Genomic DNA, 26444 nt, shown 5'->3' with positions numbered 1-26444 from the left:
AATCAAATAGTGACATGATAGGGCCAATATCATTTGCTCCTTTTGATCTCCATCTTCGGGGCTTCATGATCATCGTTGTCACCGGCATGACACCATGATCTCCATCATCATGATCTCCATCATCATGTCTTCTTGAAGTTGTCTCGTCATCTATTACTTCTAGTACTATGGCTAACGCTTTAGCAATAAAGTAAAGTAATTACATGATGTTTATGTTGACATGCAGGTCATAAATAAATTAAGACAACTCCTATGGCTCCTGCCGGTTGTCATACTCATCGACATGCAAGTCGTGATTCCTATTACAAGAACATGATCAATCTCATACATCTCATATATCATTCATCACATCCTTTTGGCCATATCACATCACACGGTACATGCTGCAAAAACAAGTTAGACGTCCTCTAATTGTTGTTGCAAGTTTTTTACGTGGCTGCTATAGGTTTCTAGCAAGAACGTTTCTTACCTACGCCAAAACCACAACGTGATATGCCAATTTCTATTTACCCTTCATAAGGACCCTTTTCATCAAATCCGATCCGACTAAAGTGGGAGAGACAGACACCCACCAGCCACCTTATGCAACTAGTGCATGTCAATCGGTGGAACCAGTCTCATGTAAGTGTACGTGTAAGGTCGGTCCGGGCCGCTTCATCCCACGATGCCGCCGAATCAAGATAAGACTAGTAACGGCAAGCAAATTGACAATATCCACGTCCACAACTGCTTTGTGTTCTACTCGTGCATAGAAACTACGCATAGACCTAGCTCTGGTACCACTGTTGGGGAACGTAGCAGAATTTTAAAATTTTCTACGCATCACCAAGATCAATCTATGGAGTCATCTAGCAACGAGGGAGAGGGGAGTGCATCTACATACCCTTATAGATCACGCACGGAAGCGTTCAAGAGAACGGGGTTGATGGAGTCGTACTCACGTGATCCAAATCACCGATGACCTAGTGCCGAACGGACGGCACCTCCGTGTTCAACACACGTACGGTTGGGAAGACGTCTCCTCCAACTTGATCCAGCAAGGGGGAAGGATAGGTTGATGAAGATCCAGCAGCACGACGGCGTGGTGGTGGAAGCAACGGTGATCTCGGCAGGGCTTCGCCAAGCTCAGGGAAAGGGAGGAGTGCCACGGGAGGGAGAGGGAGGCGCCAGGGGCTAGGGTGCGGCTGCCCTCCCTCCCCCCACTATTTATAGGACCCCCTAGGGGGCGCCGGCCCTAGGAGATTGAATCTCCAAGGGGGGGCGGCGGCCAAGGGGGTGGAGTGCCCCCCAAGCCAAGTGGGGCGCCCCACCCCTAGGGTTTACAACCCTAGGCGCAGGGGAGGCCCATGGGGGGGGGCGCACCAGCCCATCTGGGGCTAGTTCCCCTCCCACTTCAGCCCATGGGGCCCTCCGGGATAGGTGGCCCCACCCGGTGGACCCCCGGGACCCTTCCGGTGATCCTGGTACAATACCGATTACCCCGAAAACCTTCCCAATGGCCGAAACTTGACTTCCTATATATAAATCTTCACCTCCGGACCAATCCGGAGCTCCTCATGACGTCCGGGCTCTCATCCGGGAATCCAAACAACTTTCGCGTTACCGTATACTAATATCTCAACAACCCTAGCGTCACCGAACCTTATGTGTGTAGACCCTACGGGTTCGGGAGACACACAGACATGACCGAGACGACTCTCCGGTCAATAACCAACAGCGGGATCTGGATACCCATGTTGGCTCCCACATGCTCCTCGATGATCTCATTGGATGAACCATGATGTCGAGGATTCAATCAATTCCGTATACAATTCCCTTTGTCAATCGGTACGTTACTTGCCCGAGACTCGATCGTCGGTATCCCAATACCTTATTCAATCTCGTTACCGGCAAGTCACTTTACTCGTACCGTAATGAATGATCCTGTGATCAACCACTTGGTCACATTGAGCTCATTATGATGATGCATTACCGAGTGGGCCCAGAGATACCTCTCCGTCATACGGAGTGACAAATCCCAGTCTCGATTCGTGCCAACCCAACAAACACTTTCGGAGATACCTGTAGTGTACCTTTATAGTCACTCAGTTACGTTGTGACATTTGGCACACCCAAAGCATTCCTACGGTATCCGAGAGTTGCACAATCTCATGGTCTAAGGAAATGATACTTGACATTCGGAGAAGCTATAACAAATGAACTACACGATCTTTGAGCTATGCTTAGGATTGGGTCTTGTCCATCACATCATTCTCCTAATGATGTGATCCCGTTATCAATGACATCCAATGTCCATAGTCAGGAAACCATGACTATCTTTTGATCAACGAGCTAGTCAACTAGAGGCTCACTAGGGACGTGTTGTGGTCTATGTATTCACACATGCATTACGATTTCCGGATAACACAATTATAGCATGAACAATTGACAATTATCATGAACAAAGAAATATAATAATAACCATTTTATTATTGCCTCTAGGGCATATTTCCAACATATAGAACTTGGCTTGTATATTCCAATGATAGGCTTCCTCAAAATGCCCTAGGTCTTCGTGAGCAAGCAAGTTGGATGCACACCCACTTAGTTTCTTTTTGAGCTTTCATACACTTATAGCTCTAGTGCATCCGTTGCATGGCAATCCCTACTCACTCACATTTATATCTATTGATGGGCATCTCCATAGCGCGTTGATACGCCTAGTTGATGTGAGACTATCTTCTCCTTTTTGTCTTCTCCACAACCACCACTCTATTCCACCTATAGTGCTATATCCATAGCTCACGCTCATGTATTGCGTGAAGATTGAAAAAGTTTGAGAACATCAAAATTATGAAACAATTGCTTGGCTTGTCATCGGGGTTGTGCATGATTTAAATATTTTGTGTGGTGAAGATGGAGCATAGCCAGACTATATGATTTTGTAGGGATAGCTTTCTTTGGCCATGTTATTTTGAGAAGACATAATTGCTTAGTTAGTATGCTTGAAGTATTATTATTTGTATGTCAATATTAAACTTTTGTCTTGAATCTTATGGATCTGAATATTCATGCCACAATTAAGAAGAATTACATTGAAATTATGCCAAGTAGCACTCCGCATCAAAAATTCTGTTTTTATCACTTACCTACTCGAGGACGAGCAGGAATTAAGCTTGGGGATGCTGATACGTCTCCAACGTATCTATAATTTTTGATTGCTCCATGCTATATTATCTACTGTTTTGAATGTTTATGGGCTTTATTATACACTTTTATATCATTTTTGGGACTAACCTATTAACCCAGAGCCCAGTGCCAGTTTCTGTTTTTACCCTCTTTTAGGGTTTCGAAGAAAAGGAAAATCAAACGGAGTCCAATTGACCTGAAACTTCATGGAACTCATTTTTGGAAGGAAAGAAGCCCAGAAGACTTGGAGTGCACATCGGGGGACCTGCGAGGAGGCCACGAGGCAGGGGGGCGCGCCCACCCCCCTGGGCGCGCCCTCCACCCTCATGGCCCCCTCGTGGCCCCCCTGACGTACTTCTTCCGCCTATATATCTCCATATACCCTAAAAACATCGAGGAGCACAATAGATCGGGAGTTCCGCCGCCAGAAGCCTCCATAGCCACTGAAAGCCAATCTAGACCTGTTTCAGCTCCCTGACGGAGGGGGCAATCCCTCTCCGATGGCCATCTTCATCATCCCGGTGCTCTCCATGACGAGGAGGGAGTAGTTCTCCCTCGGGGCTGAGGGTATGTACCAATAGCTATGTGTTTGATCTCTCTCTCTCTCTCTCTCGTGTTCTTGATTTGGCATGATCTTGATGTATCGCGAGCTTTGCTATTATAGTTGGATATTTCTCCTCCCCCTCTTCTCTCTTGTAATGAATTGAGTTTACCCTTTGATGTAATCTTATCGGATTGAGTCTTTAAAGATTTGAGAACACTTGATGTATGTCTTGCCGTGCGTATCTGTGGTGACAATGGGATATCATGTGATTCACTTGATGTATGTTTTGGTGATCAACTTGCGGGTTCCGCCCAAGAACCTATGCATAGGGGTTGGCACACGTTTTCGTCGTGATTCTCCGGTAGAACTTTGGGGCACTCTTTGAGGTCCTTTGTGTTGGTTGAATAGATGAATCTGAGATTGTGTGATGCATATCGTATAATCATACCCACGCATACTTGAGGTGACATTGGAGTATCTAGGTGACATTAGGGTTTTGATTGATTTGTGTCTTAAGGTGTTATTCTAGTACGAACTCTAGGGCTGTTTGTGACACTTATAGGAATAGCCCAACGGATTGATTGGAAAGAATAACTTTGAGGTGGTTTCGTACCCTACCATAATCTCTTCGTTCGTTCTCCGCTATTAGTGACTTTGGAGTGACTCTTTGTTGCATGTTGAGGGATAGTTATGTGATCCAATTATGTTATTATTGTTGAGAGGACTTGCACTAGTGAAAGTATGAACCCTAGGCCTTGTTTTCTAGCATTGCAATACCGTTTACGCTCACTTTTATCATTAGTTACCTTGCTGTTTTTATAATTTCAGATTACAAAAACCTATATCTACTATCCATATACCACTTGTATCACCATCTCTTCGCCGAACTAGTGCACCTATACAATTTACCATTGTATTGGGTGTGTTGGGGACACAAGAGACTCTTTGTTATTTGGTTGCAGGGTTGCTTGAGAGAGACCATCTTCATCCTATGCCTCCTACGGATTGATAAACCTTAGGTCATCCACTTGAGGGAAATTTGCTACTGTCCTACAAACCTCTGCACTTGGAGGCCCAACAACGTCTACAAGAAGAAGGTTGTGTAGTAGACATCAGGGTCCTGGGCAATAGTGCAACGCCCAAGCGACACATGAGGGCCCCACTAGCAAGGTAGTGTGGTGGACCCTCCCCCACAAAAGATAAATTTAATATCGTTGTGGGCACATGGCCCACATATCAAATATTAAACTGATAAGAACAGATACTACACTTGATCTTAGCCAAAAGGCCGAGAAAGGTATGCTTTAGACTGCTGGCCTCCTCCCCATCTTATAGCTCTCCTGGACAACTGAGCTGCTTGCACGGGTGAGGTGGGAGTAAACAAGTTAACGAGTCATATTAGAAACATGCGTCTGCGTTTTCCATACCATTGCTCTCGTTTGGACTTCTTAGCCCAACTAATGAATAGTAGGCCCAGATGCCTGAACAACCCAGCAATTATGTAGCGTCATGGCCCAATCATGCCAGTGCATCATCATTAGTTGGCGTATTAGCATTTGGGTGTTCTGGCCATTTGGTTGTTTAGGGATTTAACCTCAATAACTTGATGAACCTGTGAAAGCTATTGAAACTACATCTAAACTACCCCAATTATTAGAGCATCTCCAATAGATGGTCCAAAATTTGGCGGTCCAAAACCGGAGATGTAAAATTTGGACCGCCAAAAAGTGTGTTTTGGAGCTCCGAAAAAAGCCCAACTCCAATAGATGGTCCAAAAGAGCAACTCCAATAGATGGTCCAAAATGAAGATGTAAATTTCTTAGAACGACAAACTACTAGTCCATTCAGCATAGTTCAAACATCAAATTCAACATAGTTTCATACATGAACTTCAACTACTACTTATTCAAACTACTAGATAAACTACTCCTCATCGTCGGGGCTGCGGAACTGCGCCCAAAACTCATCCTTCTCCGAGTCGTCGCACCCCTCCACCTCCTCCTCAAAGTCTGCCCAGTCCTCCTAGGAAGAGGACTCGCAGGAGTTCACCGTCAAGGGACCGGCCTCGTCCTCCTTCTTCGCCCCCTTCTTCTTCTGCTCTGACTCATGCTTCCAGTAGTCCTCCAAGTCGGCCTGGACGTACTCCGGATGCTCCCGAGCAATCCATGCCATCGCCTCCTTGTCAGTCTCGCCGACACTGATGAAAACTGACGGCTTCTTCGTCGTCTTCTTCTTCGTTAGGATCTCCTTCATCTTGATGCCCTGCGGCACAAGCATCTCCGCTTCTGCCCGACTCTCGATCTCTGGGAAGTGGAGGTGCTCCCTGTTGGGGAACACAGTAATTTCAAAAAAAAATCCTTCGCACACGCAAAATCTATCATGGTGATGTATAGCAACGAGAAGGGAAGAGTGTTTTCCACGTACCCTCGTAGCCCGTAAGCGGAAGCGTTATGACAACGCGGTTTATGTAGTCGTATGTCTTCACGATCCGACCGATCCTAGTACCGAAAGTACGGCACCTCCGCGATCTGCACATGTTCGGCTCGCTGACGTCCCACGAACTCTCGATCCAGCTGAGTGTCGAGGGAGAGCTTCGTCAGCACAACGGCGTGATGACGGCAATGATGAAGCTACCGATGCAGGGCTTTGCCTAAGCACTACGACGATATGACCGAGGTGGATTATGGTGGAGGGGGGCACCGCACACGGCTAAGGGATCAATGATCAATGCTACCTCTTGAGCACTACGTTGGTTTTCCCCGAAGAGGAAGGGATGATGCAGCAAAGTAGCATAATTATTTCCCTTAGTTTTTGAGAACCAAGGTATCAATCCAGTAGGAGCCTACGCGCGAGTCCTTCTTACCTGCACAAAACAAATAAATCCTCGCAACCAATGCGAATAGGGGTTGTCAATCCCTATACGGCCACTTACGAGAGTGAGATCTGATAGATATGATAAGATAATATTTTTGGTATTTTTGTGATAAAGATGCAAAGTAAAATAAAGGTAAAGTAAAAAAGCAAAGGAAATAACTAAGTAGTAGGAGATTAATATGATAAAGATAGACCCGGGGGCCATAGGTTTCACTAGTGGCTTCTCTCGGGAGCATAAGTATTCTACGGTGGGTGAACAAATTACTGTTGAGCAATTGACAAAATTGAGCATAGTTATGAGAATATCTAGGTATGATCATGTATATAGGCATCACGTCCGAGACAAGTAGACCGACTCCTGCCTGCATCTACTACTATTACTCCACTCATCGACCGCTATCCAGCATGCATCTAGAGTATTAAGTTAAAAACAGAGTAACGCCTTAAGCGAGATGACATGATGTAGAGGGATAGACTCATGCAATATGATGAAAACCCCATATTGTTATCCTCGATGGCAACAATACAATACGTGCCTTGCTGCCCCTACTGTCACTGGGAAAGGACACCGCAAGATTGAACCCAAAGCTAAGCACTTCTCCCATTGCAAGAAAGATCAATCTAGTAGGCCAAACCAAACTGATAATTCAAAGAGACTTGCAAAGATAACCAATCATACATAAAAGAATTCAGAGAAGATTCAAATATTATTCATAGATAGACTTGATCATAAACCCACAATTAATCGGTCTCAACAAACGCACCGCAAAAAGAAGATTACATCGAATGGTTCTCCACAAGAGAGGGGGAGAACATTGTATTGAGATCCAAAAAGAGAGAAGAAGCTATCTAGCTACTAACTATGGACCCGTAGGTCTGATGTAAACTACTCACACTTCATCGGAGAGGCTATGGTGTTGATGTAGAAGCCCTCCGTGATTGATGCCCCCTCCGGCGGAGCTCCGGAACAGGCCCCAAGATGGGATCTCGTGGATACAGAAAGTTGCGGCGGTGGAATTAGGTTTTTGGCTCCGTATTTGATCGTTTGGGGGTACGTAGGTATATATAGGACGAAGGAGTACGTCGGTGGAGCAACAGGGGGCTCACGAGGGTGGAGGGCGCGCCTGGTTGGGGTGGGCGCGCCCCCCTACCTCGTGGCCTCCTCTTTTGTGTCTTGACGTAGGGTCCAAGTCTCCCGGGTCTTGTTTGTTGAGAAAATCACGTTCCCGAAGGTTTCATTTCGTTTGGACTCCGTTTGATATTCCTTTTCTTCGAAACCCTAAAACAGGCAAAAAAACCAGCAATTCTGGGCTGGGCCTCCGGTTAATAGGTTAGTCCCAAAAATAATATAAAAGTGGAAAATAAAGCCCAATAATGTCCAAAACAGTAGATAATATAGCATGGAGCAATCAAAAATTATAGATAGGTTGGAGACGTATCAAGCATCCCCAAGCTTAATTCCTGCTCGTCCTCGAGTAGGTAAATGATAAAAACAGAATTTTTGATGCGGAGTGCTACTTGGCATAATTTTAATGTAATTCTTCTTAATTGTGGTATGAATATTCAGATCCGAAAGATTCAATACAAAAGTTTAATATTGACATAAAATAATAATACTTCAAGCATACTAATAAAGCAATTATGTCTTCTCAAAATAAGATGGCCAAAGAAAGTTATCCCTACAAAATCATATAGTCTGGCTATGCTCCATCTTCACCACATAAAATATTTAAATCATGCACAACCCCAATGACAAGCCAAGCAATTGTTTCATAGTTTTGACATTCTCAAAACTTTTTCAATTTTCACGCAATACATGAGCGTGAGCCATGGATATAGCACTATAGGTGGAATAGAATGGTGGTTGTGGAGAAGACAAAAAGGGGAGAAGATAGTCTCACATCAACTAGGCGTATCAACGGGCTATGGAGATGCCCATCAATAGATATCAATGTGAGTGAGTAGGGATTGCCATGCAACGGATGCACTAGAGCTATGAGTATATGAAAGCTCAAAAGGAAACTAAGTGGGTGTGCATCCAACTTGCTTGCTCATGAAGACCTAGGGCATTTCGAGGAAGCCCATCATTGGAATATACAAGCCAAGTTCTATAATGAAAAATTCCCACTAGTATATGAAAGTGATAACATGAGATACTCTCTACTATGAATATCATGGTGCTACTTTGAAGCACAAGCGTGGTAAAAGGATAGTAACATTGTCCCTTCTCTCTTTTTCTCTCATTTTTTTATTTGGGCCTTTTTATGGCCTCTTTTCTTTCTTTCTTTTTTATTTTTTTCGTCCGGAGTCTCATCCCGACTTGTGGGGGAATCATAGTCTCCATCATCCTTTCCTCACTGGGACAATGCTCTAATAATGATGATCATCACACTTTTATTTTTCTTACAACTCAATAATTACAACTCGATACTTAGAACAAGATATGACTCTATATGAATGCCTCCGGCGGTGTACCGGGATATGCAATGATGCATAAGTGACACGTATGAAAGAATTATGAATGGTGGCTTTGCCACAAATACGATGTCAACTACATGATCATGCTAAGCAATATGACAATGATGGAGTGTGTCATGATAAACGGAATGGTGGAAAGTTGCATGGCAATATATCTCGGAATGGCTATGGAAATGCCATAATAGGTAGGTATGGTGGCTTTTTTGAGGAAGGTATATGGTGGGTGTTTGATACCGGCGAAAGATGCGCAGTATTAGAGAGGCTAGCAAAGGTGGAAGGGTGAGAGTGCGTATAATCCATGGAATCAACATTAGTCATAAAGAACTCATATACTTATTGCAAAAATCTACAAGTTATCAAAGCAAAGTATTACGCGCATGCTCCTAGGGGGATAGATTGGTAGGAAAAGACCATCACTCGTCCCCGACCGCCACTCATAAGGAAGACAATCAAAAAATAAATCATGCTCCGACTTCATCACATAACGGTTCACCATACGTGCATGCTACGGGAATCACAAACCTTAACACAAGTATTTCTCAAATTCACAACTACTCAACTAGCACAACTTTAATATCACCATCTTCATATCTCAAAACAATTATCGAGCATCAAACTTCTCATAGTATTCAACACACTCATAAGAAAGTTTTATTATTAATCTTGTATACCAAGCATATTAGGATTTTAAGCAAATTACCATGCTATTTAAGACTCTCAAAATAATCTAAGTGAAGCATGAGAGATCAATAGTTTCTATAAAATAAATCCACCACCGTGCTCTAAAAGATATAAGTGAAGTACTAGAGCAAAACTACATAACTCAAAAGATATAAGCGAAGCACATAGAGTATTCTAACAAATTCCAAATCATATATGGCTTTCTCAAAAGGTGTGTACAGCAAGGATGATTGTGGTAAACTAACAAATAAAGACTCAAATCATACAAGACGCTCCAAGCAAAACACATATCATGTGGTGAATAAAAATATAGCTCCAAGTAAAGTTACCGATAGAAGTAGACGAAAGAGGGGATGCCTTCCGGGGCATCCCCAATATTTGGCTTTTAGGTGTCCTTAGATTATCTTGGGGGTGCCATGAGCATCCCCAATCTTAGCCTCTTGCCACTCCTTGTTCCATAATCCATCAAATCTTTACCCAAAACTTGAAAACTTCACAACACAAAACTTAAAGTAGAAAATCTCGTGAGCTCCGTTAGCGAAAGAAAATAAAAGACCACTTCAAGGTACTGTAATGAACTCATTATTTATTTATATTGGTGTTATACCTACTGTATTCCAACTTCTCTATGGTTTATAAACTATTTTACTAGCCATAGATTCATCAAAATAAGCAAACAACACACAAAAAACAGAATTTGTCAAAAATAGAACAGTCTGTAGTAATCTGTAGCTAGCGCAAGATCTGGAACCCCAAAAATTCTAAAATAAATTTCTGGACGTGAGGAATTCATCTATTAATAATCTGCAAAAATAATTAACTAAATATCACTTTCCAAATAAAAATGGCAGCAGTTCTCGTGAGCGCTAAAGTTTCTGTTTTTTACAGCAAGTGTAACAAGACTTTCCCCAAGTCTTCCCAACGGTTCTACTTGGCACAAACACTAATTAAACACAAAAAACACAACCAAAACAGAGGCTATATAAATTATTTATTACTAAACAGGAACAAAAAGCAAGGAATAAAAATAAAATTGGGTTGCCTGCCAACAAGCGCTATCGTTTAACGCCCCTAGCTAGGCATAACAAGCAAGGATAAATCTAGGTATTGCCATCTTTAGTATTAGGAAAGAAAAGAGCAAACTTGCTATCTATAGAATTAATCCTTCTATTTTGTTAAAGCGCATGGCTATTAATGGTAGAAGAAATATTAAGTATGTTATGGAAATTTGTATCTAGGCTAGCCTTTATCTCTTTAGTAGATTTGTTTTGGTAAGAGAGCAAAAGAGATGTAGATTCAACTTTCTCATTCATGGGGTGCCCAAATATAGTTTTCATTTTTTCATAAGTGTCTACGACATCCCCTTCAAGAAAACCTTCTTCAAATATAGAATCTAAGACATGCTTAAAAGAAGAAGGAAGGGCAATATAAAAGCTTTTCAAGTAAACTTCAATTTGATATTGAGGAACATAGCCGGCCCTGATCCTTAATAGTCTATACCAAGCATCTTTCAAAGATTCATCAAGTAAATAAAAAAAATTCCAGAATCATCTTCATCAAAATTATTAAGACTCTCATTGATAACTCCGGTAGGTTTTTCCATAGTATCCTTATTTATAAGCTTAGCGAGAATAGAAGTTTTGTCCAAAGTACTAGAACTCTAGAGAGAACCCCCAACCCTTTTTTATTCAAACATGGAGGAAGAAAGGCGAGCGGAAAGAGAGGGAGGATAGAGGGAGAGAGGGCGAATAAAATGGCAAGAGTGAAGTGGGCGAGAGGAAAACGAGAGGCAAATGGCAAATAATGTAATGCGGGAGATAAGTGTATGTGATGGGTACTTGGTATGTTGACTTTTGCATAGACCTCCCCGGCAACGGCGCCAGAAATCCTTTTAGCTGCCTCTTGAGCACTGCGTTGGTTTTCCCCGAAGAGGAAGGGATGATGCAGCAAAGTAGCGTAAGTATTTCCCTCAGTTTTTGAGAACCAAGGTATCAATCCAGTAGGAGGCTATGCGCGAGTCCCTCGTACATGCACAAAACAAATAAATCCTCGCAATCAACGCGAATAGGGGTTGTAAATCCCTACACGACCACGTACGAGAGTGAGATCTGATAGATATGATAAGATAATATTTTTGGTATTTTTGTGATAAATATGCAAAGTAAAATAAAGGTAAAGTAAAAAAGCAAAGGAAATAACTAAGTAGTAGGAGATTAATATGATAAAGATAGACCCGGGGGCCATAGGTTTCACTAGTGGCTTCTATTGAGAGCATAAGTATTCTACGGTGGGTGAGCAAATTACTGTTGAGCAATTGACAGAATTGAGCATAGTTATGAGAATATCTAGGTATGATCACGTATATAGGCATCACGTTCGAGACAAGTAGACCGACTCCTGCCTGCATCTACTACTATTACTCCACTCATCGACCGCTATCCAACATGCATCTAGAGTATTAAGTTAAAAACAGAGTAACGCCTTAAGCAAGATGACATGATGTAGAGGGATAGACTCATGCAATATGATGAAAACCCCATCTTGTTATCCTCGATGGCAACAATACAATACGTGCCTTGCTACCCCTATTGTCACTGGGAAAGGTCACCGCAAGATTGAACCCAAAGCTAAGCACTTCTCCCGTTGCAAGAAAGATCAATCTAGTAGGCCAAACCAAACTGATAATTCGAAGAGACTTGCAAAGATAACCAATCATACATAAAAGAATTCAGAGAAGATTCAAATATTATTCATAGATAGACTTGATCATAAACCCACAATTCACCGGTCTCAGCAAACACACCGCAAAAAGAAGATTACATCGAATGGTTCTCCACAAGAGAGAGGGAGAACATTGTATTGAGATCCAAAAAGAGAGAAGAAGTCATCTAGCTACTAACTATGGACCCGTAGGTCTGACGTAAACTACTCACACTTCATCGGAGAGGCTATGGTGTTGATGTAGAAGGCCTCCGTGATCGATGCCCCCTCCGGCGGAGCTCCGGAATAGGCCCCAAGATGGGATCTCATGGATACAGAAAGTTGCGGCGGTGGAATTAGGTTTTTGGCTTCGTATCTGATCGTTTGGGGGTACGTAGGTATATATAGGAGGAAGGAGTACGTCGATGGAGCAACAGGGCGCCCACGAGGGTGGAGGGCGCGCCTGGTGGGGGTGGGCGCGCCCCCCTACCTCGTGGCCTCCTCTTTTGTGTCTTGACGTAGGGTCCAACTCTCACGGGTCTTGTTTGTTGAGAAAATCACGTTCCCGAAGGTTTCATTCCATTTGGACTCCGTTTGATATTCCTTTTCTTCGAAACCCTAAAACAGGCAAAAAACAGCAATTCTGGGCTGGGCCTCCGGTTAATAGGTTAGTCCCCAAAAAAATATAGAAGTGGAAAATAAAGCCCAGTAATTTCCAAAACAGTAGATAATATAGCACGGAGTAATCAAAAATTATAGATACGTTGGAGACGTATCAATCAACTTGTGTGTTCTAGGGTGCCCCCTTGCCCCCGTATATAAAGAAGCAAGGGGGGAGGCCGGCCGACCCTTGGGGCACGCCAGGAGAGGAGGAGTCCTCCTCCTAGTAGAAGTAGGACTCCCCTTTCCTAGTCCTACTAGGAGGAGGAAGGGGGAAGGAAGGAGAGGGAGAGAAGGGAAGGAAAGGGGGCGCCACCCCCCTTCCCTAGTACAATTCAGACTAGAGGGGGAGGGGCGCGCGGCCCTGCCTTGGCCGTCCCTCTCTCTCTCTCTCTCCACTAAGGCCCATGTTGGCCCATTAGATCCCCTGGGGGTTCCGATATCCCCCCGGCACTCCGATAATCATCCGGTGACCCCCAGAACTTATCCGGTGTCCGAATTGTTGGGTTTCGTAGTAATTTCAAAAAAATTTCTACGCACACGCAAGATCATGTGATTCATAGCAACGAGGGGGAGAGTGTTGTCTACGTACCCAACGCAGACCGACTGCGGAAGCGATGACACGACGTAGAGGAAGTAGTCGTACGTCTTCACGATCCAACCGATCAAGTACCGAAACTACGGCACCTCCGAGTTCGAGCACACGTTCAGCTCGATGACGATCCCCAGACTCCGATCCAGCAAAGTGTCGAGGAAGAGTTCCGTCAGCACGACGGCGTGGTGACGATCTTGATGAACTACAGCAGCAGGGCTTCGCCTAAACTCCGCTACAGTATTATCGAGGTATATGGTGGCAGGGGGCACCGCACACGGCTAAGGAATAGATCACGTGGATCAACTTGTGTGTCTTTGGGGTGCCTCTACCTCAGTATATAAAGGAGCCAAGGGGGGAGGGGGCACCGGCCAGGAGGAGAGGGCGCAGGAGGAGTCCTACTCCTTCCGGGAGTAGGACTCCCCCCCAATCCTATTCCAACTAGGATTCCCCAAAGGGGGAAAGAGGGAGAAGGGTGGCCGGACACCTCACCTTTCCACTAAGGCCCATGAAGGCCCATATGGCTCCCGGGGGGTTCCGGTAACCTCCCGGTAACCCGGTAAAATCCCGATTTCCCCGGAACACTTCCGATGTCCAAACATAGGCTTCCAATATATCAATCTTTACGTCTCGACCATTTCGAGACTCCTTCGTCATGTCCGTGATCTCATCCCGGACTCCGAACAACATTCAGTCACCAACATACATAACTCATATAGTATTATATCGTCAACGAATGTTTAAGCGTGCGGACCCTATGGGTTCGAGAACTATGTAGACATGACCGAGACACCTCTCTGGTCAATAACCAATAGCGGAAACCTGGATGCCCATATTGTATCCTACATATTCTACGAAGATCTTTATCGGTCGGACCGCATAACAACATACGTTGTTCCCTTTGTCATCGGTATGTTACTTGCCTGAGATTCGATCGTCGGTATCTCAATACCTAGTTCAATCTCGTTACCGGCAAGTCTCTTTACTCGTTCCGTAATACATCATCTCACAACTAACATATTAGTTGTAATGCTTGCAAGGCTTATGTGATGTGTATTACCGAGAGGGCCCAGAGATACCTCTCCGACAATCGGAGTGACAAATCCTAATCTCGAAATACGCCAACCCAACATCTACCTTTGGAGACACCTGTAATGCTCCTTTATAATCACCCAGTTACGTTGTGACGTTTGGTAGCACCCAAAGTGTTCCTCCGGCAAACGGGAGTTGCATAATCTCATAGTCATAGGAACATGTATAAGTCATGAAGAAAGCAATAGCAACATACTAAACGATCTGGTGCTAAGCTAATGGAATGGGTCATGTCAATCAGATCATTCAACTAATGATGTGACCTTGTTAATCAAATAACAACTCATTGTTCATGGTTAGGAAACATAACCATCTTTGATTAACGAGCTAGTCAAGTAGAGGCATACTAGTGACACTTTGTTTGTCTATGTATTCACACATGTATTATGTTTCCGGTTAATACAATTCTAGCATGAATAATAAACATTTGTCATGATTGTAAGGAAATAAATAATAACTTTATTATTGCCTCTAGGGCATATTTCCTTCAGTCTCCCACTTGCACTAGAGTCAATAATCTAGATTACACTGTAATGATTCTAACACCCATGGAGCTTTGGTGCTGATCATGTTTTGCTCGTGGAAGAGGCTTAGTCAACGGGTCTGCAACATTCAGATCCGTATGTATCTTGCAAATCTCTATGTCTCCCACCTGGACTAGATCCCGGATGGAGTTGAAGCGTCTCTTGATGTGTTTGGTCCTTTTGTGAAATCTGGATTCCTTTGCCAAGGCAATTGCACCAGTATTGTCACAAAAGATTTTCATTGGACCCGATGCATTAGGTATGACACCTAGATCGGATATGAACTCCTTCATCCAGACTCCTTCGTTTGCTGCTTCCGAAGCAGCTATGTACTCCGCTTCACATGTAGATCCCGCTACGACGCTTTGTTTAGAACTGCACCAACTGACAGCTCCACCATTTAATGTAAACACGTATCCGGTTTGCGATTTAGAATCGTCCGGATCAGTGTCAAAGCTTGCATCAACGTAACCTTTTACGGTGAGCTCTTTGTCACCTTCATATACGAGAAACATATCCTTAGTCCTTTTCAGGTATTTCAGGATGTTCTTGACCGCTGTCCAGTGATCCACTCCTGGATTACTTTGGTACCTCCCTGCTAAACTTATAGCAAGACACACATCTGGTCTGGTACACAGCATTGCATACATGATAGATCCTATGGCTGATGCATAGGGAACATCTTTCATATTCTCTCTACCTTCTGCAGTGGTCGGGCATTGAGTCTTACTCAACTTCACACCTTGTAACACAGGCAAGAACCCTTTCTTTGCTTGATCCATTTTGAACTTCTTCAAAATTTTGTCAAGGTATGTGCTTTGTGAAAGTCCAATTAAGCGTCTTGATCTATCTCTATAGATCTTAATGCCTAATATGTAAGCAGCTTCACCGAGGTCTTTCATTGAAAAACTTTTATTCAAGTATCCCTTTATGCTATCCAGAAATTCTATATCATTTCCAATCAGCAATATGTCATCCACATATAATATCAGAAATGCTACAGAGCTCCCACTCACTTTCTTGTAAATACAGGCTTCTCCAAAAGTCTGTATAAAACCAAATGCTTTGATCACACTATCAAAACGTTTATTCCAACTCCGAGAGGCTTGCACCAGTCCATAAATGGATCGCTGGAGCTTGCACACTTTGTTAGCTCCCTTTGGATCGACAAAACCTTCCGGTTGCATCATATACAACTCTTCTTCCAGAAATCCATTCAGGAATGCAGTTTTGACATCCATCTGCAAAATTTCATAATCATAAAATGCGGCAATCGCTAACATGATTTGGACGGACTTAAGCATCGCTACGGGTGAGAAGGTCTCATCGTAGTCAATCCCTTGAACTTGCCAAAAACCTTTTGCGACAAGTTGAGCTTTGTAGACAGTAACATTACCATCAGCGTCAGTCTTCTTCTTAAAGATCCATTTATTCTCAATTGCTTGCCGATCATCGGGCAAGTCAACCAAAGTCCATACTTTGTTCTCATACATGGATCCCATCTCAAATTTCATGGCTTCAAGCCACTTTGCGGAATCTGGGCTCACCATCGCTTCTTCATAGATCGTAGGTTCATCATGATCTAGTATCATGACTTCCAGAACAGGATTACCGTACCACTCTGGTGCGGATCTTACTCTGGTTGATCTACGAGGTTCAGTAGTATCTTCATCTGAAGTTTCATGATCATTATCATTGGCTTCCTCACTAACTGGTGTAGGTGTCACTGAAACAGTTTTCTGTGATGAACTGCTTTCTAGTAAGGGAGCAGGTACAGTTACCTCGTCAAGTTCTACTTTCCTCCCACTCACTTCTTTCGAGAGAAACTCCTTCTCTAGAAAGGATCCATTCTTGGCAACGAATGTTTTGCCTTCGGATCTGTGATAGAAGGTGTACCCAACAGTTTCCTTTGGGTATCCTATGAAGACACATTTCTCCGATTTGGGTTCGAGCTTATCAGGTTGAAGCTTTTTCACATAAGCATCGCAGCCCCAAACTTTAAGAAACGACAACTTTGGTTTCTTGCCAAACCACAGTTCATAAGGCGTCGTCTCAACGGATTTTGATGGTGCCCTATTTAACGTGAATGCGGCCGTCTCTAGAGCATAACCCCAAAACGATAGCAGTAAATCAGTAAGAGACATCATAGATCGCACCATATCCAGTAAAGTACGATTACGACGTTCGGACACACCATTACGCTGTGGTGTTCCGGGTGGCGTGAGTTGCGAAACTATTCCACAGTTTTTCAAATGTACACCAAACTCGTAACTCAAATATTCTCCTCCACGATCAGATCGTAGAAACTTTATTTTCTTGTTACGATGATTTTCAACTTCACTCTGAAATTCTTTGAACTTTTCAAATGTTTCAGACTTATGTTTCATTAAGTAGATATATCCATATCTGCTTAAATCATCTGTGAAGGTGAGAAAATAACGATATCCGCCACGAGCCTCAATATTCATCGGACCACATACATCGGTATGTATGATTTCCAACAAATCTGTTGCTCTCTCCATAGTACCGGAGAACGGTGTTTTAGTCATCTTGCCCATGAGGCACGGTTCGCAAGTACCAAGTGATTCATAATCAAGTGGTTCCAAAAGTCCATCAGTATGGAGTTTCTTCATGCGCTTTATACCGATATGACCTAAACGACAGTGCCACAAATAAGTTGCACTTTCATTATCAACTCTGCATCTTTTGGCTTCAACATTATGAATATGTGTATTACTACTATCGAGATTCAATAAGAATAGACCACTCTTCAAGGGTGCATGACCATAAAAGATATTACTCATATAAATAGAACAACCATTATTCTCTGATTTAAATGAATAACCGTCTCGCATTAAACAAGATCCAGATATAATGTTCATGCTCAACGCTGGCACCAAATAACAATTATTTAGGTCTAATATTAATCCCGAAGGTAGATGTAGAGGTAGCGTGCCGACCGCGATCACATCGACTTTGGAACCGTTTCCCACGCGCATCGTCACCTGTCCTTTGCCAGTGCCCGCTTATCCGTAGTCCCTGTTTCGAGTTGCAAATATTAGCAACAGAACCAGTATCAAATACCCAGGTGCTACTGCGAGCTCTAGTAAGGTACACATCAATAACATGTATATCACATATACCTTTGTTCACCTTGCCATCCTTCTTATCCGCCAAATACTTGGGGCAGTTCCGCTTCCAGTGACCAGTCTGCTTGCAGTAGAAGCACTCAGTTTCAGGCTTAGGTCCAGACTTGGGTTTCTTCTCCTGAGCAGCAACTTGCTTGCTGTTCTTCTTGAAGTTCCCCTTCTTCTTCCCTTTGCCCTTTTTCTTGAAACTAGTGGTCTTTGTTAACCATCAACACTTGATGCTCCTTCTTTGATTTCTACCTCCGCAGCTTTCAGCATTGCGAAGAGCTCGGGAATAGTCTTGTTCATCCCTTGCATATTATAGTTCATCACGAAGCTCTTGTAGCTTGGTGGCAGTGATTGGAGAATTCTGTCAATGACGCAATCATCCGGAAGATTAACTCCCAATTGAATCAAGTGATTATTATACCCAGACATTTTGAGTATATGCTCACTGACAGAACTGTTCTCCTCCATCTTGCAGCTATAGAACTTATTGGAGACTTCATATCTCTCAATCCGGGCATTTGCTTGAAATATTAACTTCAACTCCTGGAACATCTCATATGCTCCATGACGTTCAAAACGTCGTTGAAGTCCCGATTCTAAGCCGTAAAGCATGGCACACTGAACTATCGAGTAGTCATCAGCTTTGCTCTGCCAGACGTTCATAACATCTGGTGTTGCTCCAGCAGCAGGCCTGGCACCCAGCGGTGCTTCCAGGACGTAATTCTTCTGTGCAGCAATGAGGATAATCCTCAAGTTACGGACCCAGTCCGTGTAATTGCTACCATCATCTTTCAACTTTGCTTTCTCAAGGAACGCATTAAAATTCAACGGAACAACAGCACGAGCCATCTATCTACAATCAACATAAACAAGCAAGATACTATTAGGTACTAAGTTCATGATAAATTTAAGTTCAATTAATCATATTACTTAAGAACTCCCACTTAGATAGACATCCCTCTAATCTTCTAAGTGATCACGTGATCCAAATCAACTAAACCATAACCGATCATCACGTGAGATGGAGTAGTTTTCAATGGTGAACATCGTTTATGTTGATCATATCTACTATATGATTCACGCTCGACCTTTCGGTCTCCGTGTTCCGAGGCCATATCTGCATATGCTAGGCTCAGTCAAGTTTAACCTGAGTATTCTGCGTGTGCAAAACTGGCTTGCACCCGTTGTAGATGGACGTAGAGCTTATCACACCCGATCATCACGTGGTGTCTGGGCACGACGAACTTTGGCAACGGTGCATACTCAGGGAGAACACTTCTTGATAATTTAGTGAGAGATCATCTTATAATGCTACCGTCAATCAAAGCAAGATAAGATGCATAAAAAGATAAACATCACATGCAATCAATATAAGTGATATGATATGGCCATCATCATCTTGTGCTTGTGATCTCCATCTCTGAAGCACCGTCATGATCACCATCGTCACCGGCGCGACACCTTGATCTCCATCGTAGCATCGTTGTCGTCTCGCCAATCTTATGCTTCCACGACTATCGACTACCGTTTAGTAATAAAGTAAAGCATTACATCGCGATTGCATTGCATACAATAAAGCGACAACCATATGGCTCCTGCCAGTTTTTGCCGATAACTCGGTTACAAAACATGATCATCTCATACAATAAAATTCAGCATCATGTCTTGACCATATCACATCACAACATGCCCTGCAAAACAAGTTAGACGTCCTCTACTTTGTTGTTGCAAGTTTTACGTGGCTGCTACGGGCTTAAGTAAGAACCAATCTCACCTACGCATCAAAACCACAACGATAGTTTGTCAAATAGACTCCGTTTTAACCTTCGCAAGGACCGGGCGTAGCCATACTTGGTTCAACTAAAGTTGGAGAGACAGTCGCCCGCAAGCCATCTATGTGCAAAGCACGTCGAGGGAACCGGTCTCGCGTAAGCGTACGCGTAAGGTTGGTCCGGGTCGTCTCGTCCAACAATACCGCCGAACCAAAGTATGACATGCTGGTAGGCAGTATGACTTGTATCGTCCACAACTCACTTGTGTTCTACTCGTGCATATAACATCAACATAAATAACCTAGGCTCGGATGCCACTGTTGGGTTTCGTAGTAATTTCAAAAAATTTCCTACGCACACGCAAGATCATGTGATGCATAGCAACGAGGGGGAGAGTGTTGTCTACGTACCCAACGCAGACCGACTGCGGAAGCGATGACACGACGTAGAGGAAGTAGTCGTACGTCTTCACGATCCAACCGATCAAGCACCGAAACTACGAGTTCGAGCACACGTTCAGCTCGATGACGATCCCCGGACTCCGATCCAGCAAAGTGTCGAGGAAGAGTTCCGTCAGCACGACGGCATGGTGACGATCTTGATGAACTACAGCAGCAGGGCTTCGCCTAAACTCCGCTACAGTATTATCGAGGTATATGGTGGCAGGGGGCACTGCACACGGCTAAGGAATAGATCACGTGGATCAACTTGTGTGTCTTTGGGGTGCCTCTACCTCAGTATATAAAGGAGCCAAGTGGGGAGGGGGCACCGGCCAGGAGGAGAGGGCGCAGGAGGAGTCCTACTCCTTCCGGGAGTAGGACTCCCCCCCAATCCTATTCCAACTAGGATTCCCCAAAGGGGGAAAGAGGGAGAAGGGTGGCCGGCCACCTCTCCTAGTCCTAATAGGACTAGGGGAAGGGGGTAGGCGTGCAACCCTTGTGGGCAGCCCTTTCACCTTTCCACTAAGGCCCATGAAGGCCCATATGGCTCCCGGGGGGTTCCGGTAACCTCCCGGTAACCCGGTAAAATCCCGATTTCACCCGGAACACTTCCGATGTCCAAACATAGGATTCCAATATATCAATCTTTACGTCTCGACCATTTCGAGACTCCTCGTCATGTCCGTGATCACAGCCGGGACTCCGAACAACCTTCGGTACATCAAAATGCATAAACTCATAATGTAACTGTCATCGTAACCTTAAGCGTGCGGACCCTGCGGGTTCGAGAACAATGTAGACATGACCGAGACATGTCTCTGGTCAATAACCAATAGCGGGACCTGGATGCCCATATTGGCTCCTACATATTCTACGAAGATCTTTATCGGTCAGACCGCATAACAACATACGTTGTTCCCTTTGTCATCGGTATGTTACTTGCCCGAGATTCGATCGTTGGTATCCAATACCTAGTTCAATCTCGTTACCGGCAAGTCTCTTTACTCGTTCCGTAATACATCATCTCACAACTAACATATTAGTTGTAATGCTTGCAAGGCTTATGTGATGTGTATTACCGAGAGGGCCCAGAGATACCTCTCCGACAATCGGAGTGACAAATCCTAATCTCGAAATACGCCAACCCAACATCTACCTTTGGAGACACCTGTAATGCTCCTTTATAATCACCCAGTTACGTTGTGACGTTTGGTAGCACCCAAAGTGTTCCTCCGGTAAACGGGAGTTGCATAATCTCATAGTCATAGGAACATGTATAAGTCATGAAGAAAGCAATAGCAACATACTAAACGATCGGGTGCTAAGCTAATGGAATGGGTCATGTCAATCAGATCATTCAACTAATGATGTGACCTCGTTAATCAAATAACAACTCATTGTTCATGGTTAGGAAACATAACCATCTTTGATTAACGAGCTAGTCAAGTAGAGGCATACTAGTGACACTATGTTTGTCTATGTATTCACACATGTATTATGTTTCCGGTTAACACAATTATAGCATGAACAATAGACAATTATCATGAACAAGGAAATATAATAATAACTTTATTATTGCCTCTAGGGCATATTTCCAACAGTCTCCCACTTGCACTAGAGTCAATAATCTAGATTACACAGTAATGATTCTAACACCCATGGAGCCTTGGTGCTGATCATGTTTTGCTCGTGGAAGAGGCTTAGTCAACGGGTCTGCAACATTCAGATCCATATGTATCTTGCAAATCTCTATGTCTCCCACCTGGACTAGATCCCGGATGGAATTGAAGCGTCTCTTGATGTGCTTGGTTCTCTTGTGAAATTTGGATTCCTTTGCCAAGGCAATTGCACCAGTATTGTCACAAAAGATTTTCATTGGACCCGATGCACTAGGTATGACACCTAGATCGGATATGAACTCCTTCATCCAGACTCCTTCATTTGCTGCTTCCGAAGCAGCTATGTACTCCGCTTCACATGTAGATCCCGCCACAACGCTTTGTTTAGAGCTGCACCAACTGACAGCTCCACCGTTTAATGTAAACACGTATCCGGTTTGCGATTTAGAATCGTCCAGATCAGTGTCAAAGCTTGCATCAACGTAACCATTTACGATGAGCTCTTTGTCACCTCCATAAACGAGAAACATATCCTTAGTCCTTTTCAGGTATTTCGGGATGTTCTTGACCGCTGTCCAGTGATCCACTCCTGGATCACTTTGGTACCTCCCTGCTAGACTTATAGCAAGGCACACATCAGGTCTGGTACACAACATTGCATACATGATAGAGCCTATGGCTGAAGCATAGGGAACATCTTTCATTTTCTCTCTATCTTCTACAGTGGTCGGGCATTGAGTCTTACTCAACTTCACACCTTGTAACACAGGCAAGAACCCTTTCTTTGCTTGATCCATTTTGAACTTCTTCAAAACTTTGTCAAGGTATGTGCTTTGTGAAAGTCCAATTAAGCGTCTTGATCTATCTATATAGATCTTCATGCCTAATATGTAAGCAGCTTCACCGAGGTCTTTCATTGAAAAACTCTTATTCAAGTATCCCTTTATGCTATCCAGAAATTCTATATCATTTCCAATCAGTAATATGTCATCCACATATAATATCAGAAATGCTACAGAGATCCCACTCACTTTCTTGTAAATACAGGCTTCTCCAAAAGTCTGTATAAAACCAAATGCTTTGATCACACTATCAAAGCATTTATTCCAACTCCGAGAGGCTTGCATCAGTCCATAAATGGATCGTTGGAGCTTGCACACTTTGTTAGCTCCCTTTGGATCGACAAAACCTTCTGGTTGCATCATATACAATTCTTCTTCCAGAAATCCATTCAGGAATGCAGTTTTGACATCCATCTGCCAAATTTCATAATCATAAAATGCGGCAATTGCTAACATGATTCGGACAGACTTAAGCATCGCTACGGGTGAGAAGGTCTCATCGTAGTCAAACCCTTGAACTTGCCGAAAACCTTTTGCGTCAGTCTTCTTCTTGAAGATCCATTTATTCTCAATTGCTTGCCGATCATTGGGCAAGTCAACCAAAGTCCATACTTTGTTCTCATACATGGATCCCATCTCAGATTTCATGGCTTCAAGCCATTTTGCGGAATCTGGGCTCACCATCGCTTCTTCATAGATCGTAGGTTCATCATGATCTAGTAGCATGACTTCCAGAACAGGATTACCGTACCACTCTGGCGCGGATCTCACTCTGGTTGATCTACGAGGTTCAGTAGTATCTTGTTCTGAAGTTTCATGATCATCATCATTAGCTTCCTCACTAACTGGTGTAGGTGTCACAGAAACAGGTTTCTGTGATGTACTACTTTCCAATAAGGGAGTAGGTACAGTTACCTCGTCAAGTTCTACTTTCCTCCCACTCACTTCTTTTGAGTGAATAATATTTGAATCTTCTCTGAATTCTTTTATGTATGATTGAGTTATCTTTGCAAGTCTCTTCGAATTATCCGTTTGGTTTGGCCAACTAGATTGGTAGTTCTTGCAATGGGAGAAGTGCTTAGCTTTGGGTTCAATCTTGCGGTGTCCTTACTCAGTGACAGAAAGAGTTGCAAGGCACGTATTGTATTGTTGCCATCGAGGATAACAAGATGGGGTATTTATCATATTGCATGAATTTATTCCTCTACATCATGTCATCTTGCTTAAGGCGTTACTCTGTTTTTAACTTAATACTCTAGATGCATGCTGGATAGCGGTCGATGAGTGGAGTAATAGTAGTAGATGCAGGCAGGAGTCGGTCTACTTGTCACGGACGTGATGCCTATATACATGATCATACCTAGATAACCTCATAACTATGCTCAATTCTATTAATTGCTCAGCAGTAATTTGTTCACCCACCGTAGAATATCTATGCTCTTGAGAGAAGCCACTAGTGAAACCTATGGCCCCCGGGTCTATTCTCATCATATCAATCTCCATTACTTTATTTTACTTGTTTTGCTTTTACTTTTCACTTTGCATCTTTATACCAAAAATACCTATCAGATCTCACTCTTATAAGTGACCGTGAAGGGATTGACAACCCCTAAGCGTTGGTTGCGAGTTGCTACCGTTTTGTGTAGGTACGAGGGACTTGCGCGTGACCTCCTACTGGATTGATACCTTGGTTCTCAAAACTGAGGGAAATACTTATGCTACTGTGCTGCATCACCCCCCCTCTTCAGGGAAAACCAACGCTAGCTCGAGACGTTGCAATGGTACCAAAGAAGGACAAATCCTGGCGCCTGTGTGTTGATTTTAAAGACCTTAACAAAGCTTGCCCAAAGGATCCCTTCCCCCTCCCCCGCATCGATCAAATTATCGATGCAACCGCAGGCCACGATTCGTTGTGTTTCCTCGATGCATATTCTGGCTACCATCAAATCAAGATGGCAGAACCAGACCAAGCCGCAACGGCATTTATCACACCATACGAGCCATTCTGCTTCAACACGATGCCCTTTGGGTTCAAAAACGCCGGCGCAACATATCAGCGCATGATTCAGACATGTTTGGCAAGCCAGATCGGTAAAACAGTGGAGGCATACGTAGATGATGTGGTCATCAAAATGAGACATGTTGAATCTCTAGTAGACGACTTGAGGCTCACATTTGATAATCTCTGAACATACGACATCAAGCTCAACCCGGAAAAATGCGTTTTCGGCGTTCCAGCCGGAAAGCTCTTGGGCTTCATTGTATCCAGCAGAGGAATTGAAGCAAATCCAGCCAAGATCCGAGCTCTGTCGCAACTGGATATCCCAAAGGACCTCAAACTAATACAAAAGTTAACCGGATGTGTGGCGGCTCTAAGCCGCTTTATCTCCCGTTTGGGAGAAAAGGCCCTTCCCCTTTACCGCCTCCTTCGGCGCACCGAACACTTCAAATGGACGGACGCAGCCACGGCCAGACTTGACGAAATAAAAGCCATACTGGCAACAAACCCAGTCCTGGCCGCACCAAACACCGGCGAACCAATGCTATTGTACATCGCAGCGACACATCAGGTGGTAAGCGCAGTGCTCGTCGTCGAACGAGAAGCGGACAGACACAAATTCCCCCTTCAAAGGCCAGTCTATTATGTGTCCACTGTCCTCACTCCCTGCAAATCACGGTACCCGCATTATCAAAAGATTGCGTACGCGGTATTCATGGCATCCCGGAAGCTACGACACTACTTTCAAGAGTGTTCAATAACAGTAGCCTCGGAAGTACCACTTAACGACATTATAAACAACCGTGACGCAACGGTCCGGATTGCAAAATGGGCCATTGAGCTCCTCCCGTTCGACATAACTTATAAGCCACGACGAGCCATCAAGTCACAAGTTTTGGCCGACTTCGTCGCAGAATGGACGGAGGCCAAACTCCCTAGAGAGTACGACACATATTCAAATTGGATCATGCATTTCGACGGCTCCAAAATGTTGGCTGGACTGGGGGCTGGTGTTGTTTTGACGTCCCCCATAGGAGACACAGTTCAATACGTACTACAGATTCTGTACACGGACTCCAACAATGCAACCGAATATGAGGCCCTTCTACATGGTCTCCGGATGGCAGTATCCATGGGCATCCAACGCCTAGAGGTGCGCGGGGACTCAAACCTCGCAATCTCCCAAATAAATGGAGACTTCGATGCCAAGGATCCGAAAATGGCAGCTTACCGCAACGCCATCTGAAAAATGTCAGCCCGGTTCGAGGGACTTGAATTTCACCATATAGCCTGGGAAAACAATCAGGCGGCAGATGTCCTGG

At 43.9% G+C, this 26444-nt stretch overlaps 1 non-coding gene across 1 annotated transcript; it reads right to left on the bottom strand.

Annotated features, from left to right (window-relative positions):
• Positions 1-4814: 4814 nt before the first annotated feature.
• LOC125517841 lies at positions 4815-5013 on the bottom strand. Its single transcript, XR_007287841.1, has one exon. It is a non-coding gene; the product is annotated as a U2 spliceosomal RNA (small nuclear RNA).
• Between the last annotated feature and the right edge of the window lie 21431 nt (positions 5014-26444).

This window comes from Triticum urartu, chromosome 6 (genome assembly GCF_003073215.2).
Source record: "Triticum urartu cultivar G1812 chromosome 6, Tu2.1, whole genome shotgun sequence".
Taxonomy (NCBI): domain Eukaryota; kingdom Viridiplantae; phylum Streptophyta; class Magnoliopsida; order Poales; family Poaceae; genus Triticum; species Triticum urartu.
The sequence above is the reverse complement of the archived record's forward strand: the minus strand, read 5'-3'. Positions and strand labels throughout refer to the sequence as shown.